We start from the raw sequence: 18,020 nt of genomic DNA, 5'->3' as shown, positions 1-18,020 counted from the left end.
TTCACTAAACAAAACAGCTATCCTTACTACCACCTACAGTTATTTCCAATGTCTTTATTATGTGTTCAGTGGGGCTATATCTGTGTATTGGTGAAAAGTCCTCTGTCTGATATGAACAGGAGCATAACATATACCCAAGTTGCTGAAATCCTTTATCATCATTCAATAATCTAAATAATTTACATACATTTAACACAGTAGAACTCCATAGATTCACAAGGATTTATCAGCCTTAACATTAGGGATCAAACTGAATAAAGTGAACATAAGTCTAGCTCTATGTGTAGCCTGAAGTCTGATAAGAATATCACACTGAACATTTCCAAATTAAGAATACAAAAACAAGCATTTTAGAATGAATTACATTTTCACTCAACATATTGGAGTCAATTTATCAATGAAATTCCAAGGACTTCTTTAACCCCATAGCGCAATAAGACGTACCCTTACGTCTTGCTGCGCATGGGGGAGTATGAAGAGGGCTCACGGGCTGAGCCCTCTTCATACTCACCGGGCATTTGCTTCATGATGAAGCACATGCCCGTCGCTAACACCCGCGATCGGTGCTTGCACCCATCGCGGGTGTTAACCCTTTGATTGCCGCCGGCAAAGCTGCCGGCGGCATTAAAGAGCCGGCGGCGCGTGGGAGCCGCCATCTTGGCTCCGATCGTCACTCCCCGTGACGTCACCGGGGAGCGGCGATCCGTTGTCATGACAGCCTCGGATCACATAAAGATCCGAGGCTATCATGATCTCGGCTATCTATTACAATATGCGATCTGCACATTGTAATAGATGGTGTGCAAAATCCCATATACTGCCATACTGTTGTATGGCAGTATATGATAGGATCAATCAGACAACCTAGGGTTAAAGTACCCTAGGGAGTCTGAAAAATAGTAAAAAAAAAAAAATTTAAAAAAGTTTAAAAAAAAAAATTATATTAAAAAAACATAAAAATTCAAATTACCCCCCTTTCCCTAGAACTGAAATAAATATAAATAAACAGTAAAAATCCTAAACACATTGGGGCACATTTACTTACCCGGCCCATTCGCGATCCAGCGGCGCGTTCTCTGCACAGGATTCGGGTCCGGCTGGGATTTAAGATGGTAGTACCTCCGCCGTCCACCAGGTGGCGCTGCAGCGCCGAAAATAATCTTAACGCCCCGGAATGCACCATCCCATAGAAGGTGAAGGTGAGCGCTCCCCAAGCGACACATTTCCGGTTTTTAAATGCGGCGGTTTTTCCGAATACGTCGGGTTTTCGTTCGGCCACGCCCCCCCCCCGATTTCTGTCGCGCGCATGCCGGACCCGATGCGCCACAATCCGATCGCGTGCGCCAAAAACCCGGGGCAATTCATGTACAAGCGGCGCAAATCGGAAATATTCGGGTAACACGTCGGGAAAACGCGAATCGGGCCCTTAGTAAATGACCCCCATTAGGTATCGCCGTGTCCGAAAATGCCCGATCTATCAAAATATAATAACCGTTTTTCACTGCGTTTTACCCCGTAGCGGAAAATATCGCCCGAAGTCGCAAATTGCATTTTCTTGCCATTTTGAAAAATAGAAAAAATTCTATAAAAAGTCATCAAAAGGTCACACAGTCCTAAAAATAAAAGTGTTGAAAATATCATCAGAAGTCGCAAAAAATGACACCACCCACAGCTCTGTACACTAAAGTATGAAAAAGTTATTAGCGCAAGAACACTGTAAAATGAAGAATTTTTTTTCTGTACAGGAGGTTTTAATTTTTGTAAATGTATGAAAACATTATAAAACCTATACAAATTTGGTATCCCCATGATCGTATTGACCCAATGAATGAAGTAGACATGTCATTTGGGGCGAACAGTGAAAGCTGTACAAACAAGCCTACAAGAAATGGCGCAAATGTGTTTTTTCATCATTTTCACTGCATTTAGAATTTTTTTTCCGCTTCCCAGTACATGGCATGGAATATTTAATACTATCACTACGAAGTGCAATTTGTTACGCAGAAAATAAGACATCACACAGCTCTGTACATGGAAAAATTAAAAAGTTATAGATTTTTGAAGGTGGGGAGTGAAAAATAAAAACGCAAAAACGAAAAAGGGCCTGGTCCTTAAGGGGTTAATGTCAAAAGGCATATTGTGCTCTTTGCAACTTTTCGCCATGAAAAAGTTTCATGGTAAAATTTAAGCCAATCAGAGCCCTAAGCAACATATTTATCATTCTGTTAGATATTTTTCAAATTGCAGTTTATAACCTAAGTCACAAAAAAGTTCCAAAGCTACTGCGGTTAAAGCAACATTTTTTTTTACTTTTTGTGACTTTTTTGCAACTAAATAAAAAGAATAAATTATTAAAGGGCAACAGCTATATGTGACTGGGAGTATAGCTCATTAGGCTCATTGTAACAGTTTCAGACTATCTAATTATAAATCTCCCCATTGTTTATAATTGGAGATTTTTATTTATCTTGTTTGGTTTCTTGGAAGATTTCTTTTTGGAATTGTTTTCCCTTTTTTCTATTGCATTTAAAGACTTGATATATCAATTATGTGATCTAACATGTATTTATCTCTATTTAAAACTCTTTACTGAGGCTTGGTATCTAGGCCATGTAATGTATTGTATCTTTGTGTTTTCCTTTAAAATAGAGGCTAGCTTCAACATTACCACAGATTTGTTTTTGTTCTTTATAACTTTAATCTTGCTATTGTAATTTGACATTAAAATTAGTTTGTAGTTGTACAAATGTTTTTCTAAGCGTCCATTTAACCCCTTCCTGACGCGCCAGGTCCCAGTGCATGTAGAGGGCTCGCGGGCCGAGCCCTCTCCATAGCCGGTAAGTCTTTGCTGCATATTGCAGCAAAGGCTTACCGGTAACACCCTAGAAAGCAACGATCGCGGGTGTTTTCCCGTCAATCGCCATCTTGCGGCGCTGCCATCTTGCCATGGATCGTCGCTCCCCAATGATGTCACGGGAAGAGGCGATCCATTGCCATGACACAAAGGCTAGAAGCTGTCTCTTTTTAACTCATTCATTACAATGTGCTATCTTGCCCGAAATATCAAAATACAATAACGGTTTTTCACTGCGTTTAACCCCGTAACGGAAAATAGCGTCCAAAGTCGAAAATGGCATTTTTTTGCCATTTTGAAAAATATAAAAAAATTAATAAAAAGTGATAACAAGGTTGCACAGTCCTAAAAATTATAGTAATGAAAACGTCATCAAAAGTCGCAAAAAATTACACCACCAACAGCTCCGTACACCAAAGTATGAAAAAGTTATTGGCACCAGAAGATGGCAAAATCCCCAAAAACATTTTTGTACAGGAGGTTTTAATTTTTTTAAATTTATGAAGCCAATATAAAACCTATACAAATTTGGTATCCACGTAATTGTACCAATCCAAAGAATAAAGTGGACATGTCATTCCGTGCGCACAGTGAAAGCTGTAAAATCCAAGCCCACAAGAAAACGTCGCATATGTGTTTTTCACCATTTTCCCTGCATTTGGAATTTTTTTCCTGCTTCCCAGTACATGGCATGGAATATTAAATACCGTCACTACGAAGTGCAATTTGTTACGCAGAAAATAAGCTGTCACAGAGCTCTTTATGTGGAAAAATAAAAAAGTTATAGATTTTTGAAGGTGGTGAGTGAAAAATGGAAGTGGAAAACTAAAAAAGGCCAAGTCGTTAAGGGGTTAAAAACCTGCTAGGGTATGAGCAGTCATGCCAAAAATATTAATGTACAAACATTCGGTATGTGGGCAATAGTGCAATCCCTTTCCATTTTAGATCAACCCTGTATGCGACTGAGCATTGACAAAAGTATCTGACTGGCTAAGAATACACATAAGTGTGACAATAACATTGGCCACTATCCAGAATGCTAGTAGAATTCCTTTCTGAGACTACATATTGCATGCTCAGGCATTGCCTGATTATTATTTCCAGAGATTCCAGAAGGGGTATTATAAGCTGAAAATAAATAAAACAGTCAAATATTTTTTTCCTTCAAAAATTTGTAGAGATATATTGGTATTAGTTTTATAAAAAATTTAATATTACAGTTGAAATATTACACTAAATGTGGAATTTGGTCAGCCCTAACCGATTTCCTGTAAAATTATACAGGGTGGACCACCCATATCAAGTATAATTCAAACAGGGTTTAGTCAAGAGCTTGAAATAGGACACTAAATGGTAAGACATTAAGTGTTGTAGAGGAATGTGGAACCAAACCTTAAACTGTGAAATAGAGGAGAAAGTCCCATCCTCCAGCACATCAGTAAGGAATTTATTATTCAGAAACAACTTAACAGATGTCCAGTTATCATCAGTAGGTGCACCATTTTATGGCCAAGAAGATCCAGCAGCCAACCATGAGGTAAAGGAGAAACACCCAACACAAAACTGCAGGACAGTTCCTGCCAAGTTGTTACTAGTACCATAGTCAAGGAGTTAAGCCATAGTCAGAATAAAACATGTTCATTCTGTTCATTCTGAGGTACAAAAGGATAGCGTACAGAACATCAACTTTTCAATGTAACTATACAATTTCACTTCTTTATTTTTCTACTAGTGCATGGCCTAAAACAGTGCACAGAAATGCAAAAAAGTATTATTATTTTTATTATTATTCTTTTTTATTCTATGAAAACTAAAGCAAAACAATTACATATTTCCCAATACATACAAAATATTATGTATAATGCAAGAAATTTGGCAATCTAGTACAGCATTCCTCTGGCATGTTTTTCAATTTCAATTTATTGCTATTACATCCATTAGCATCATGCGACTGCAGTGGGTGGGTACCACTGATGAAGCCGTAAGAGCCCCTTCCTTTTTTGTTACCATTTAAACACTGCTTTCAATATTCTAGCTTCTATGCCTGAAAAATCATCAGATGTAACTGAAAGATACAGTTACAATTCGGGACCATAATGTTTCAAGCCAACAGTGCTTGAAGTCAAGGTAAAAGTTAATTTTTTTCATGCACCTTCTCATATACCTGATACATGTCCAATATTAATATAAATATATATATATATATATATATATATATATATATATATATATTGCAATGACAGTCAGCTGCCTCTAAAGCCAACAGGATGTTGTCATGTTTCAAAAGTGGACCCTCAGGATAGGGATGTGATATTACCATTGTGCAAAGCATTTGTTCGGCCTCACCTGGAATATGCTGTCCAGTTCTGGGCACCAGTCTATAAAAAGGATGCCATGGAGCTGGAGAGGGTACAACAAAGAGCCACAAAAATTAAAAGGAGTATGAAGGGTCTCAGTTATGAGGAAAGAGTAAAACAAATAAATTTATTTAGTATTGAAAAGAGACAACTAAGAGGGAACATGATTAATTTATATAAATATATCAATGGTGCATACAAAAAATATGGTGGAAAGTTATTCAAGGTTAAATCAAATTAAGAGACAAGGGGGCACCGTCTCCATATGGAGAAAACAAGGTTTAATTACCAGAGACGACAGGGTTTTTTTTATAGTGAGAACTGTGAATCTGTGGAATAGCCTACCTCAGGCGCTGATCACAGCAGTGACAGAAGAGAGATTCAAGAAGGGTCTAGAAGCCTTTTTACATCTAACTAACAATTACAATTATGTTATATAGAATTGTTTCTGTTAAATCCCTTCTCCATCCAATGTCTTTCCTTCTTTGGTTGAACTTGATGGACATATATCTTTTTCCAACCATATAAACTATGAACTATGCAATTATAAAGTATACCAAGAATTGAGAAAAGTTAGTTCATCTCTGAACTTAGTAAATGGGAATAGATGAGTGAGTTGAGTAATTTAATAAACAGCAAGAAACACTCACTCACTCTCAAATGTCAGGATGGCTTCATTACTTTTACTACAATATTTCAATCATTTTAAGCTTGTGGTCATCTATAATTCTATCACTTTGATTGAAGCCGACTGTTTAAATCAATCATTTTGATTCAAAATAAAGTATGACTTTGTAAACATTCTTACTGAATTATATTACAAACTGTCCAATGTTTCTGGTAGATTTCTATCCCTTATTTTACTTTGCTCACCCACCTAAGCTCTATGCACTTTTGAGGCAGAAGCAAAATTAATTGAGGTTTATCATAATCCAGGCACAAAACAAACTAGATTTCATTACCTGGAAATAGGTTGGCTAAGACTTCTTTATGTCCATTTGCAGATGCTTTCCCGGGAAGGAAAAAAATGGTTTAATTTTATTTTGTTTCCTGTACACAATTGGAAAGGAGAAAGATGAATATGAAATAGGTTCAGAGAATACACTAACAGTTAATTGATATTGATACATCCCTGCTCAGCAGCATAGCATAAAATAAAATTAAATTCACAAGAGCATAAAAAGACCTGCAAATACATTAGCATAAGCAACACAGAGGAACAGAAATGATCAACTTTCATTATTTTCTCATTTTTCTATGTTATGCCCAATCAGTGTTGTTCTCTTGTTTTATATTTATTCTGTCATTTAATTCAGTTTTATAATTTAACTGCAAATCTACCTATACTATTCATACTGACCTTGCCCTAGACTAAATTTGTCATCCCATTTCTCAGTGTTTCATTGCCATGGAATCATTTATGTATATATCCCAATGTGCAGGAACACAATAATTGGAAAACAATATTCACATAAAATACTAGCATATTTATTGCTTCCAAAGTTACTTAAAAACTCAGTAACTTCTGCATACTGATGAACATTAAACACTAGAAATATTCTATAATTTTAAAGTTCTTTGTTTCAAATGGTTACAGCACATTAGGTTTTATGGTTGCCTTCCGTAACCTTATATAGATTTACATTTATGTTGAATAATTCAGTGGTAAACAGATAACTTTCATTCCATAGGTTTGTAATGGTAGACTTACTAGAGGATATCACTGTACTCTACTGAATTTAACACCATAAGTGTAATGTGTTCAAGTTGTAAATCAGTCTCGTGGCCATGGTCTCTATATTTAGTTAACTGTAAATAATAAATAAACATTTTATCATGTTAGTTCTATTCTGTTCATTTTTGTAGATTATTCATATGTCTATTTAGGAGAGGGGCAAATACTCATTATTATTGATTACGGTCTAGAAATGCTGCTGGATGTCAACTCCATGTGGATGTAAGCAGGATAGTATAAGTGCATGCTAGGGAGTAATTCTATCATATTCTTAAGGCCCCTTTTAGAAAAACATTTTAACACAGCCATGTGCCGTTTTAGTACAACTATCACATGGCCACATTCACTTTTATTGGCAATATGACCCATTTGAATGGCCATATTTCACACAACACCATTGAGGGAAAAAAGATAGGTATGGCAAAAGATACTCTACAGCCCAGCTGCATGGCTCCCTGTGGAGAGGAGAGGGTTGAGGAGCGCTCAACCCTCCCCTTCTCCAGTCAGCGAATTACTACACCTGAGTCCCGGCCTAGGTGTAGCATATCTGAATAGAACCTAAATCTGAGTAATATAAAGATAAAACCAATAAACGACACAAAGGTGGGTTATCACAACTCTGAGGTGCATTTTTGTACCTAAAAATTTGCTCGTCCTTAATAACACCATTATGGTCCAAAAATGCCACAATCACGGGATGTGCATCATTTTAGCATCAAAATATGTTGCAATTACATTGTGAGAAGATAGTGTTAATAAATGCATTCAACCTAAACGTACATCTGCACTGCCAGGACCTTCATTTAGGAAAGGTGACATGTGCTTCCAATCTGCATCTTGGTGATTGATTTCTAAGCCTTCATTCTGAATATGAGAAAACATAAAAAGTGATAAGTGGTGTTGCTGGGTGTTATACCATTGGAAGATATTGAAATGTGTGATATATTTTCCATTCACCTGATGGGGTTGCACTGCTGGGCAAATCTCCCATCATAGCTTTGGTGCAATGGATATGTTCCTTTGCAGCCACTTACTGACCCTTTTTCATGGGGAGTAGTGTGTTAAGTATTGGAGGTTTGTAGGAGGAATCAATGTCCACCAAATGAGGTGGAATAATCATCAGAGTTGTTTATTTGTAATTATGATTTCTCCTTAATTAAATTTCACATCAGACCTGGAATGGACATGCAACATCCCCAACCGGGCCCAGCCTTCTCTTGCTGCCTGGAGCCAGCCGGGGCCCAGAATACCGGAGTGATTGGCGGTTGCAGCCTAGGCATGCTGATGTCATGGTGTTTAGTATGGGGACCGGAGGATTGTCCTACAGCCTGGCAGGTCTCCAGCAGGTGGTGTATGCAAGAAAATCTAGAGGGAGAGGCTGATGTACTTGAATCTCCCAAGGGAAACCCCTTTTAATGTCAGTAGTATGAGTCCCTGGGTAATAGATGGGACGCCCTTGTGGTTACAGCCGGATTCAGAGAACAGACGGAGGCAATGTTGTGCAAAACAACTCACGGTTCTTTATTCGAAAAACTGCAGGCAACATGCAAAATGATGCCGGATTGTTGGAGATTCCACATTACTAGAGTGGTTATGGAGACTGATCCTCAGGAGTAGATTTACCAGACTGGTAGTAGTTGCAGGCTGGGAGGTAGCTGTGTCCAGATATGGAAGCTGCAGCTTTGCCCTGGGTGTTCTGTGTGTGGCACTGGAGGTGTGTCACACTATCTCTGGTCACTGACAGTATGTGGCCTAGGATGCCTGTAGCAAGATGATGTGCTCTGAGAGGTTTCTGGAACTCAAGAGGCCTTGCCCCTTCCTGTCCAGGGGTTTTGTCAAACCTTGGTCAGGCGGTGGCTCACTGTCCAATCACACTCCAGTTCACATAAAGGAATACAATTGGATAATAACTTTTGTATAGTTAACTCTTGCCTACTACTGTTAACCCCTGATGACCAGGTCTAGAACCTTACTAGAGGGTTTGGGACTCACTCTGTCAGCTCCTAAACTGTAAAGGGCACTGTTTGCAACTATCCCCCTGACCATGTATTTACATGCAAGTAAAATTTGATATGAAGCAATGCATGGGTCTCTAAAAGTAAGATTGAGAGCCGATGCTTAATGATATAAGTGCAACAAGATATTTAAACCTTAAAACTCATACCAACATATACATAAACCTCATCTTCACATAAAAGATCATATTTTTCATATGTTAAATACAGTTGTCCACAATCTCAGTTGTAATTCAAAGCAAATTTACAATTTTCTAACACTGTTTTTAACTTATGACAAATATGATATTTTATGGGGTTTTTCCATTTATTTTATAGACCTTCTTCATTCATAGGGAAATAGGGAAAGGAGGACTAAATGGCATTTTTAAAGGAAGACATAAATGAAAAAAAAGATTGTTTGAAGGGTTTTTACATTTTGTTATTTCCATCTGGGGAAGTTTTTATAAAAGCTGAAAGTAGTAAAAGAGGCTTTATAAGGATACAAGATAAAAGCAAAAGTAGCCTACCACTTTAACTTCTTATACAATGTGCATCTTGAATCTTATAACCATAGAATGGTCGTATAAAGTACTTTACAGAAACAGAAAGTGTTCTTACTCCAATATAAATGTGTTACATTCAAGGATGTCTATTTGTGCAAAATGCAATGTACATCTTGCCTAGTTACACTGAGATTTGCAAATAAGCTGTTATATTGTTTCTCTCTACTATAGCAGAGACAATGCATTCCAATAACACTTCCATAATCTAGACTAGCATTTGTAGCCATAGCAGAGTAGCTCTTCTTTGTAAAACCTTAAAATATTCCTGAATATTAGTCTAGTGTTCAATGTAATATGATATCCTTCCAACACAGCATCATTGCTTCTTATTGAAGTTTAAATCCTTTAACTCTACGACTTCAGTATTTGAGATATTTTTAAAGGGATTTCCATGGCCTCAAAATGTATGGTATTTACCCATGATAGGCCATCAATATTTGGCTGGTGACAGCCTGAGCCCTGATCCTGTCAGTAGATCTGAAAGAAACGTGATTCTAAATATATTTGCACAACCACAACAGTTAATTTTTTGCCCTAATAGTTAATTCAAGAATTGTAATGGCTAAAAAGTGCACAAATTATAAATGTAATAATTGTTATAGCTATTAATATCTCCAAATCGTACAAATGTACTTAATTTAGTTAACACATATATACAGAAATAGACTTGAACACTAGTTTTTGGCATACTAGCCATGAAATAGTATCAAATCCTGAAGCACTGTCTAGATTTAGACATTAATCGGTAGATAGATCAATGTATGGATAGATGATAGATACATGAAGAAAAGCGGCAGCACTACAAAGCTTAGTGGAAAGTTCACGTGAAGTTTATTTCATGTGCAGAAACATTTTGGTGTACAACATATTTTTCAGCTTAACCCTAACCTTTGCCAGGACCAGCAGGCAATGCACCCCTCATTGCCAGGAGCATTCAACACTGTACTGCCTTGGACTCTCTTTTCTGAAATAGTTAAATAAATAGATTGGATCTTTCATTCCATAGCAATGATTTTCGGTGACAAAAAGCACCTTTTTCATGCATAAGGTGACTAACAACATACCGGCTATTTATGTACCAACAATTTGGATGATTGTTCCGATGCCCTAGTTGATCCAAGCGATTGGAGGTACTCAGTATCATTTGAGAACCTCTACACATACCTGAGCTATCTTTGTGTGTCAGTACTAGAGTATTTTCATACTCATTGGATCTTCCACCTTCAGTTTGTAAATGGAATGTGCCCATACCCAAGATGGCCACTGCAGCTTTAGCCACTTTAATACACTTTAAACACGCTACTTTCGACTTAGGTGGCATTTATATGATGCACCACATACTTTCAGCTCTAGACCCGCTGGCTTAACCATTTGGTGCTCTGTGTCCAATATATCGAACGCTAAGCGCTAGGCTTTAAATTACAACTGTAAAGTATAAAAACATTTACATAACTCTGCACTAAGCAAACATAATAAATTCTTTAATTTACAATAATTAGCTATCTGCAGGTGTTTAGCTGCGAACAGAGGTATTACCTTGTCCCCCAGGCTAATATCCATTTGTCATGCTTTCTGGTTGTCATGAGAAACTGTATAGTACAACTAGAGATTACAGTAGGTTGGTTGAGATGGTTTTTAAGGCCTGTAGTGATGTCATAAGCAGGCTTCAGGCTGGCCAATTACAAACAAACTGTCCTGCAAAATTTGTTTTTCATCAGAAGGACACCTTTATCTACTATTCCAGATAAATGTTGCAAATCACATTTATCATTTCAAATTGTCTAAAATTTGTAACAAATGTCTCAAAAATATATCTAAAAAAAACTAATTTAACACAAGGAAAAAGTGAGATTGATTAATTACCAAAGAAACAGAGATAAGATAAGTGACCCCCTTAGTTTGATGCAAAGGATCTGTAGTGATGCTTTAGATCTGCCAATTGAAAACATGCTCTCCTCTTTTGACTTCAGTGGGGGGGGGGGGCTGATGTCACAACCAGGAAGTGCCCACCCACATCAGAATTAGCTAGATCTGAATCTAATTTTATATATACCAGATATATCTCAAGTTAAGAAGCCAGCAGCAGGATATAGGTATCGTTGGAATTGTTAGCAAAGATTCTCTCCAGCTGTGCTAACATTATTTTTTGTGAGTAACTTTACAATTACGCTTTAATGCTCTGTATCCCCCCCACACAGATCGCTGTAATGGCTGCCCTGCAGTCCTGATCTTAAAGGCTCAGTGTCAGCCTATGCAATGTACATAAGTTGACTGAGCTAATACCCTGCGATACATCAGTATTCCAGGGTATTTTCATAAGCAAGCAATTAGATGATTGCACATTCATATCCCATGGTGAAAGAAATAAAAAAAGTTTTAAAATTAATAAAAATGCCCAAAATCTTAGTTAACACATAAAATGGCACATAATGTGAAACAGGTCAAAATCATAACACAATCCCCACACATATGGGGGCTTATTTACTAAGGGTCCATGTACCGCACTATCGTTGGATATTCTGACGATTTATATTTTGCGCCACATTTAGCAGGGACCAGATTTTGGTGTATCGGCGCCGACTTTCATGCGACACAAATCGGGGGGAGCGGGCCGTCGACGATCCGACTGATTTGGACTAAGCGTGGGATTTTACATTTAAATTGCGTTGAAAATTTTACATGCATATGGAGGAAGATGGTGAACTCTGGCGGACTTAAGCGGGGAACGACACATGCAGGATATCCGACGCACGCTCGTAGTGAATCACTGCACAATCCATGATCGTCAGATATTCCGGATCCGGGATCGCGACGTGGAAAGGTAAGTAAATGTGCTACATAGTATCACTGTTACCATTACAACATGTAGAATAAAAATAAATCATTACTAAACCCGCACAATAAACGCTGTAAAGAAAAACTGTTAAAAACCTGCCAAAAATTATGATGTTTACCTATTTCATCCTATAACAAATGCAATAAAAAGTGATCAAAAAATATATCTACTTCAGAATGATACTGGTGCAAAGTAATACATGTCCCACAAAAAACAAGCCATCAGCTTGGTAAAAAAAAAATGTTATGCATGGAAGACAGCAATGGAAAAACGATAAATTATTCCCCATGTTAGGTTATTTTGAGAAATTTAGTAAAACGTAAGTAAAAATACATAAGCAAGCTATTCTTGTAATTTCATTGACTCATAGGCTATATGGTGAAAAACACAAAAAATTAAGTAAAAAAGCAATAACATAATTGATGCTTTTCTACTCCTACACCCCCCAAAAAATTTAATATGTAAAATGGTAAAAATACATCTCTAAAAAAACTGCCCACATATGACCCCACTAATGGAAAAGCTACAATTTTATAGCCTTCCAAAAAATTTCTTTAGGACAAAACTTGTAGCTGCAGGGCATTCCTTCCCTTCTGCACCTCACTGTGCCCCTATACAATAAGTAACATCCACATGTGTCTTGTATCCGTACTCAGGAGGAAGAGCCTAAAAAATTTTAAGATGGGTTTTCTCTTTTTATCTTTTGGAAATGTGTAAATTTTAGGACCAAATTAATGTATTACCAACAAAATCAGACCATTCAGAATTACAGCTCCATTTCAATTTAATTAATATGAAGATCTCAAGGGGTTAACAATCTTCCTAAAAGCTGTTATTGATAGTTTGAGGGGTACAGATTTTAAAATGGTTTGATATTCAGAGGGTTTCTCATACCGGGGCACAATTACTTGCATGGTCACCGGAGTTCACAGAAAGTGCAATGCCTGACTATAACGCAATTAACTAAGATTGTGCGCCCGAAGTCTTAAATCCCTCGTTTCCCCACTCAGGTCCGACAGAGTTCACCATCTTTTTAGTGGAGCATCTAAGTGCACAGGTTTCCATGCGAATTAGGGGGCATACCGTCGGACTGTCCGACTGATTCAGACTTAAACTTTCAAATTGGGCTTGTAACACAATTTGAAAGTTTAAGTCTGAATCAGTCGGACAGTCCGACGGTATGCCCCCTAATTCGCATGGAAACCTGTGCAGCTGCGCCACAAAAAAGGTTGCTTGCACCACAATCCCAGTGCGCATACTTATTAAATACCTGTGCAAGCATTTTTAGCCCCAAAAACAGTGCAGAGTCTGACAAAAGTGAGCGCACGAACCTTAGTAAATGAACCCCATTATGTTTTTTAATACTAAGTCTGGATACAAAAAATAGGGCTGAGCCTTAAGCCACAAACTGGTCACACTGTGTCACTTTGTACTCACCTAAATGTATATATTACGATTAACTTATCACATTTGTCTCAGCTTTGTATCACTTTCATACATATATTTATGGACAAGATAGATAGATAGATAGATAGATAGATAGATAGATAGATAGATAGATAGATAGCCAGATATGAGATACAAAGATAGATAGATAGATAGATAGATAGATAGATAGATAGCCAGATATGAGATACAAAGATAGATAGATAGATAGATAGATAGATAGATAGATAGATAGATAGATCTCTGTGTCAACACAAATACAACAAATTTGTATTCTGTTTCAGCAACAATGAAGGGCATTTAGGAATAGCATAAAAAATAATTGATTTTAGTCTACTTAAATCTGAATGATTCTTCCTGTAGCATTGAATTTCCTCTTTGGTTTCCATAGAATTTGCTTTTGTTCCGGTGAGAAATTCTCAAGTGCATTTCAAAAGTATTTCAGGTATGTGTTTTTAAATAAAGCAGAAGCTTGTGCATTTATAACTTATTCATATGTAATGGTCTTTGCGTTAAAACAACATTGTTTTTCTGTGTACTGGGATTCATTATAACAGGTATAAATTAGACAAAAACTCCTTGAAAGCTTCTTCTTCTCTTTGCACTAGCCAGAGGCCATCCCAAGAACTACTCATTTGTCATGAGCAATTAGGATATGCCCATCAAACAATTGTCCCATGGTTATACTGCTTTTAAGATTCTTACTATGTAGTGCATTAGAGGCACAAAAAATACTTTTATGGATATAAACTTCTAAATATACGATAAAATTATTGTTCATTTAAAACAATATTTCTGTTGCACTTTTTTAGATTAATATTTTTCTATACAGTTCATTTCACACTATATCTTCATGATTTTGATGTACAATGTATGCCATTGATAGCAGGGTTTGCATACACTATTTAAAAAAGACACTTATGCATGTCTTCTCACTATCTGACATGAAATCAGAATAAACCTTTCCCGTTTTAGGTAATTTACAATTACAGAAATTATTTATATTTTACAAATACCAGAAAAATTAAATACAGAGAATTTATAAGGCCTTTTTATTACTTCAATGTTCACATGCTTTTAAATATGAAGCAGCCCATATGATGTACCGTATTTTTCGCCTTATAAGGCGCACCGGACTATAAGGCGCATTAGTCCGATGCGCCTTATATATGTAATAATTCCATATATAAGGCGCATCGGACTATAAGGCGCGGGGTCCGGGGGCGTGGCGGAGGTCCGGGGGCGTGGCGGAGACCCGACGGGACGCGACGGGACGCGACGCCGAGATGCGACGCCGAGACGCGACGGGGAACGCGGGGAAGGTGAGCGGGGAAGGTGAGGGGGAGGTGGAGGATGGCAGCGGACCATACTTACATAGGTCCCCACTACCGGAGACAGCAGATCTCCAGCGGGAACTGCAGACCACGCGGCAGAAGTTGTTCATGCCGCGTGGTCTGCAGTTCCCGCTGGAGATCTCCGGTCTCCGGTAGCGGGGACCTATGTAAGTATGGTCCGCTGCCCTGTGCCCTGTGCCATAGATAGGGCGCACCGGACTATAAGGCGCACTTTGGATTTCCACGGAAATCCAAGGCTTTTAAGTGCGCCTTATAGTCCGGAAAATACGGTAATGTATTTGGAAGCTTCTTTACTGAACACATTGCTTCTTTGTGATATATCATGGGAAAGTTAACCAACCAACTTATCAGGAAGTGAATTGTGGACTTGCACACGTTTGGTTCGTCCTTGGATACAATTTCCAGAAACCTGAATTTGCCTTGTTCTCCTGTACAATCAATTATATGTAAGTGCAAACAAGATGGGAATGCCCACCCATCATGCCACTCAGGAAGGAGATATGTTCTGTTTCCCAGAGATGAACGTGTTTTGGTCCATAATTTGCACATCAATTCAAGAACAAAAGCAAAACACTGTGGGAATATATTGGCTGAAGCTAGAAATAGTGTGTCATAATCCACAGTGAAACGACTACTGTAACAAAATAGGCTGCAAGGCCTACTCCAAAAGATAAATAAAACAGACATGTTTGCAAATGCACACAGAAAGAATGACCTTTAATTTTAGAGACATGTCCTGTGGTCTGACAAAATTAAAATTGAACTGTTTGACCATAATGACCATTGTTGCATTTAAATGACAAGGGTAAAAACTTGAAGGTCAGAGAACACCATGCCAACTGTGAAACACTGGAATGACAACGTTTTGTTTTGCTATAGAAGGGACTGTTACACCTCACAAAATAGATGGCATCATCAGGAAAGAACATTATGTGGCAATACGGATGCAACATCTCAAGACATCGCCCATGATGTTAAACCTTTGGCTCAAATAGGTTTTCCAAATGGACAGTGACCTGAAGCATACTCAGGTGACCATAAAGTGGCTTAAGGATAACAAAGAAAATGTTTTCTAGAGGCCATGGCAAAGCCCTAATCTAAATCCTTTTGGAAATTTATGACAAAGCTGAAAAGACAGGTGACAACAAGGTAGTCTAAAAACAGAGCTCAATTACACCCCTTCTGCCAGGAGGAATGGGTCCATATTCCTACCAACTATTGTAAGAAGCTCAAGTCATACACTTTAAGGCATTTTTATTACTTTCTGCAAAGTTAAAGATTTACATACATTTCATTAGTATTTGGTACCATTGCTCTTAAACAATTTTGGAGACTTCGACAAATCCTATTTTTGAAGGGGTTAAAAAAAATGGCAGGTACGTTGGGAGAAGTGTATCTTTCTAAAAGGGGACTATGTTGAAAAATAAAAATTTTTGTTTTTGAAAAATGCTGTCTTCATTTCTAACACTTATTAAACCACCCGCATAAATGCTACACATGACTGCTACAGTACATATGTATGCTACATAGGATTGTGTACTGCAAAGTTTGAGTAAACCTAATGGAATATATCTCTATGGTTTGCATTTTGTGAGCCACCAGCAATGGGCCATGAGTGCTGCTCACAATGACCATAGGAAATGACTGCCATCACCGCAAAGGAAAGCCCTAAATGGACCTGCCCTATTTTTTGTGGTGCGGCCAGTCAGCTCATGGTGCGGTGATGAATGAGTACTCACTCACACATGAACGTATTCAATAGAAATCATGGGGCTTTGAATTAGCTACTGTACAGTTGTGTTCAAAAGGCCTATTATGTATGTTTTTATACTGTTCTTCCTGTGTAAAACAATACATCAAGATGTTCAAAAATGTCATCATATTTTTATCCTTAAATCCGCATCTTTGCGTCAGTTGTGTTTTGTTGATTTGAGATTAAAAAATAATAACTGCAATAGCGAAAACAGCTGACATGTGTTACAGCTGACACTCCGATCTAACACCCACTATCGGTGGTAACTCCAATCGTGGGTGTTTGCCCCTTACACGGCATGATCAAGCATGACCTTGGCATGTAAGAAGCTTCCACCATGGACTGAACCCCTGTGCCACTTACCGGGATATGATGCTTTCCATGGCAGCCCTCGGGTGAGTGCTCCGGGCTGATGCTAGTCTACATCAGATAACGTAAAAGTTCCTTAATAGCCATCCCAAAGAAATAACAAAGTTTAAAAAACACAAATACACAAAAAACACATATTTGGTAGTGCCGTACCCATAATAATCTGTATAATAAGTAAGGATTTTTCCAATATTGTTTTTATTTAGTAGGTTTGTGCAAAAAAAAAAAAAATATATAAATGGTATTGATGGGATAATAGTCCCAGAGAATAAAGATAATGGTAAAGTGAACAGGCAGAAAAAAAAGCTAAAAATCCTATACATGAATTTTCCTCCACCCTGAGAACATTTTTAAATTTTCGTCAATAATCTATAGACACACCAAAATGATATATCGTAGGCCATCATATGCCTACATTCCCTGAAAAAATTTAAAGGGGTATTCCGGGAATATGAATGTCTGACACAAAAACCCATGATGATATAAATAAATGAATACAACAATACTCAATGTCATTAGCCACAAAACGGAGCTTAAATAATTTGATTTTATAATTTACAAAATTTATGGCCTCTCTAAAGTAGGTGGAGTTATCACTAAGATGGCCGCAACTGGAAACTACAAGTTCCATGATCCTTTAGTTCTCAGTAACTCCTCCTCCCTCTTATGCTCTGCTCCCAGTCATGATGTAACAGGTTTTCTTGCTCTGTTACCATAGTAATGATGTGCAACTGCCATCACCACAACACTGGCCA

Source organism: Engystomops pustulosus, chromosome 1 (genome assembly GCF_040894005.1).
Source record: "Engystomops pustulosus chromosome 1, aEngPut4.maternal, whole genome shotgun sequence".
In the NCBI taxonomy this organism is placed as follows: Eukaryota; Metazoa; Chordata; class Amphibia; order Anura; family Leptodactylidae; genus Engystomops; species Engystomops pustulosus.
The sequence above is the reverse complement of the archived record's forward strand: the minus strand, read 5'-3'. Positions refer to the sequence as shown.